Raw genomic sequence first — 4,635 nt, forward strand, 5'->3', positions numbered from 1 at the left:
AGATATATTTGAACGTGTTTGAATTTCATTTGATTCAAATAGCTTTGTTTGAATGTATTTGACTTTCAATTGATTCAATTAGCTTTGTAGATTGTATTTGACTTTCATTTGATTCAAATAGCTTTGTTTGAATGTGTTTGACTTTCATTTGATTTAATTAGGTTTGTAGAATGCATTTCACTTCCATTTGATTTAAATTGCTTTGTTTGAATGTGTTTGACTTTCAATTGATTCAATTAGCTTTGTAGATTGTATTTGACTTTCATTTGATACAATTAGCTTTGTCAAATGTATTTGACTTTTATTTTATTCAAATAGCTTTGTTTGAATGTGTTTGACTTTAATTTGATTCAATTAGCTTTATAGAATGCATTTCCCTTTCATTTGATTTAAATAGCTTTGTTTGAATGTGTTTGACTTTCATTAGATTCAAATAGCTTTGTTTGTATGTGTTTGACTTTCATCTGATTCAATTAGCTCTGTAGAATGTATTTTACTTTCATTTGATTCAAATATCTTTGTTTGAATGTGTTTGTCTTTCATGTGATTCAATTAGCTTTTTAGAATGTATTTCACTTTCATTTGATTTAAATTGCTTTGTTTGAATGTGTTTGACTTTCATCTGATTCAACTAGCTTTGTAGATTGTATTTGACTTTCATTTGATTCAAATAGGTTTGTTTGAATGTGTTTGACTTTCATCTTATTCAGTTATCTTTGTAGAATGTATTTCACTTACATTTGATTCAAATAGCTTTGTTTGAATGTGTTTGACTTTCATTAGATTCAATTAGCTTTGTAGAATGCATTTCACTTCCATTTGATTTAAATTGCTTTGTTTGAATGTGTTTGACTTTCATTTGATTCAATTAGGTTTATTTGAATGTGTTTGACTTTCATTTTATACAATTAGCTTTGTCGAATGTATTTCACTTTTATTTTATTTAAATAGCTTTGTTTGAATGTGTTTGACTTTAATTTGATTCAATTAGCTTTATAGAATGCATTTCCCTTCCATTTGATTTAAATAGCTTTGTTTGAACGTGTTTGACTTTCATTTGATTTAAATAGCTTTATTTGATTGTGTTTGACTTTCATTTGATTCAATTAGCTTTGTAGAATGTATTTGACTTTCATTTGGTTCAAATAGCTTTGTTTGAATGTGTTTGACTTTCATGTGATTCAATTAGCTTTTTGTATTTCACTTTCATTTGATTTAAATTGCTTTGTTTGAATGTGTTTGACTTTCATCTGATTCAACTAGCTTTGTAGATTGTATTTGACTTTCATTTGATTCAAATAAGTTTGTTTAAATGTGTTTGACTTTCATCTTATTCAATTATCTTTGTAGAATGTATTTCACTTACATTTGATTCAAATAGATTTGTTTGAATGTGTTTGACTTTCATTAGATTCAATTAGCTTTGTAGAATGCATTTCACTTCCATTTGATTTAAATTGCTTTGTTTGAATGTGTTTGACTTTCATTTGATTCAATTAGGTTTATTTGAATGTGTTTGACTTTCATTTTATACAATTAGCTTTGTCGAATGTATTTGACTTTTATTTTATTTAAATAGCTTTGTTTGAATGTGTTTGACTTTAATTTGATTCAATTAGCTTTATAGAATGCATTTCCCTTCCATTTGATTTAAATAGCTTTGTTTGAACGCGTTTGACTTTCATTTGATTCAAATAGCTTTGTTTGTATGTGTTTGACTTTCATCTGATTCAATTAGCTCTATAGAACGTATTTTACTTTCATTTGATTCAAATAGCTTTGTTTGAATGTGTTTGACTTTCATGTGATTCAATTAGCTTTTTAGAATGTATTTCACTTTCATTTGATTTAAATTGCTTTGTTTGAATGTGTTTGACTTTCATCTGATTCAACTAGCTTTGTAGATTGTATTTGACTTTCATTTGATTCAAATAGGTTTGTTTGAATGTGTTTGACTTTCATCTTATTCAATTATCTTTGTAGAATGTATTTCACTTACATTTGATTTAAATAGCTTTGTTTGAATGTGTTTGACTTTCATTAGATTCAATTAGCTTTGTAGAATGCATTTCACTTCCATTTGATTTAAATTGCTTTGTTTGAATGTGTTTGACTTTCATTTGATTCAATTAGGTTTATTTGAATGTGTTTGACTTTCATTTTATACAATTAGCTTTGTCGAATGTATTTCACTTTTATTTTATTTAAATAGCTTTGTTTGAATGTGTTTGACTTTAATTTGATTCAATTAGCTTTATAGAATGCATTTCCCTTCCATTTGATTTAAATAGCTTTGTTTGAACGTGTTTGACTTTCATTTGATTTAAATAGCTTTGTTTGATTGTGTTTGACTTTCATTTGATTCAATTAGCTTTGTAGAATGTATTTGACTTTCATTTGGTTTAAATAGCTTTGTTTGAATGTGTTTGACTTTCATGTGATTCAATTAGCTTTTTAGAATGTATTTCACTTTCATTTGATTTAAATTGCTTTGTTTGAATGTGTTTGACTTTCATCTGATTCAACTAGCTTTGTAGATTGTATTTGACTTTCATTTGATTCAAATAGGTTTGTTTAAATGTGTTTGACTTTCATCTTATTCAATTAACTTTGTAGAATGTATTTCACTTACATTTGATTCAAATAGATTTGTTTGAATGTGTTTGACTTTCATTAGATTCAATTAGCTTTGTAGAATGCATTTCACTTCCATTTGATTTAAATTGCTTTGTTTGAATGTGTTTGACTTTCATTTGATTCAATTAGGTTTATTTGAATGTGTTTGACTTTCATTTTATACAATTAGCTTTGTCGAATGTATTTGACTTTTATTTTATTTAAATAGCTTTGTTTGAATGTGTTTGACTTTAATTTGATTCAATTAGCTTTATAGAATGCATTTCCCTTCCATTTGATTTAAATAGCTTTGTTTGAACGCGTTTGACTTTCATTTGATTCAAATAGCTTTGTTTGATTGTGTTTGACTTTCATTTGATTCAATTAGCTTTGTAGAATGTATTTGACTTTCATTTGATTCAAATAGCTTTGTTTAAATGTGTTTGACTTTCATGTGATTCAATTAGCTTTGTAGAATGTATTTCACTTTCATTTGATTTAAATTGCTTTGTTTGAATGTGTTTGACTTTCATCTGATTCAATTAGCTTTGTAGATTGTATTTGACTTTCATTTGATTCAAATAGGTTTGTTTGAATGTGTTTGACTTTCATCTGATTCAATTAGCTTTGTAGAATGTATTTCACTTACATTTGATTCAAATAGCTTTGTTTGAATGTGTTTGACTTTCATTTGATTCAAATAGCTTTATTATAATGTGTTTGACTTTCATTTGATACAATTAGCTTTGTACAATGTATTTGACTTTCATTTGATTCAAAAAGCTTTGTTTGAATGTGTTTGACTTTCATTTGATTCAATTAGATTTGTAGAATATATTTGACTTTCATTTGATGCAAATAGCTTTGTTTGAATGTGTTTGACTTTCATTTGATTCAAATAGCTTTATTATAATGTGTTTGACTTTCATTTGATACAATTAGCTTTGTACAATGTATTTGACTTTCATTTGATTCAAAAAGCTTTGTTTGAATGTGTTTGACTTTCATTTGATTCAATTAGATTTGTAGAATATATTTTACTTTCATATGATGCAAATAGGTTTGTTTGAATTTGTTTGACTTTCATTTAATTCAATTAGCTTTGTAAAATATATTTGACTTTCATATGATGCAAATAGGTTTGTTTGAATGTGTTTGACTTTCATCTGATTCAATTAGCTTTGTAAAACGTATATGACTTTCATTCTACTCAAATAGGGTTGTTGAATGTGTTTAACTTTAATTTGATTCAATTAGCTTTGTAGAATGCATTTCACTTTCATTTGATTTAAATAGCTTTGTTTGAACGTGTTTGACTCTCATTTGATTCAAATAGCTTTGACTGAATGTGTTTATCTTTCATTTGATTCAAATATCTTTGTAGAATGCTTTTCACTTTCATTTAATTCAAATAGCTTTGTTTGAATGTGTTTGACTTTCATTAGATTCAATTAGCTTTGTAGAATGTATTTGACTTTTATTTGATTCAAATAGCTTTGTTTGTATGTGTTTGACTTTCATCTGATTCAATTCGCTCTGTAGAATGTATTTTACTTTCATTTGATTCAAATAGCTTTGTTTAAATGTGTTTGACTTTCATATGATGCAAATAAATTTGTTTGAATGTGTTTCACTTTCATTTGATTCAAATAAATTTGTAGAATGCTTTTCACTTTCATTTCATTTAAATAGCTTTGTTTGAACGTGTTTGACATTTATTTGATTCAAATTGCTTTGTTTGAATGTGTTTAACTTTCATTTGATTCAATTAGCTTTGTAGAATGTATTTGACTTTCATTTGATTCAAATAAGTTTGTTTGAATGTCTTTTACTTTCTTCTGATTCAATTATCTTTGTAGAATGTATTTGACTCTCATTTGATTCATATAGCTTTGTTTGAATGTGTTTGACTTTCATGTGATTCAATTAGCTTTGTAGAATGTATTTCACTTTCATTTGATTTAAATTGCTTTGTTTGAATGTGTTTGACTTTCATCTGATTCAACTAGCTTTGTAGAT

Source organism: Chenopodium quinoa, unplaced genomic scaffold (genome assembly GCF_001683475.1).
Source record: "Chenopodium quinoa cultivar QQ74 unplaced genomic scaffold, ASM168347v1, whole genome shotgun sequence".
Taxonomy (NCBI): domain Eukaryota; kingdom Viridiplantae; phylum Streptophyta; class Magnoliopsida; order Caryophyllales; family Amaranthaceae; genus Chenopodium; species Chenopodium quinoa.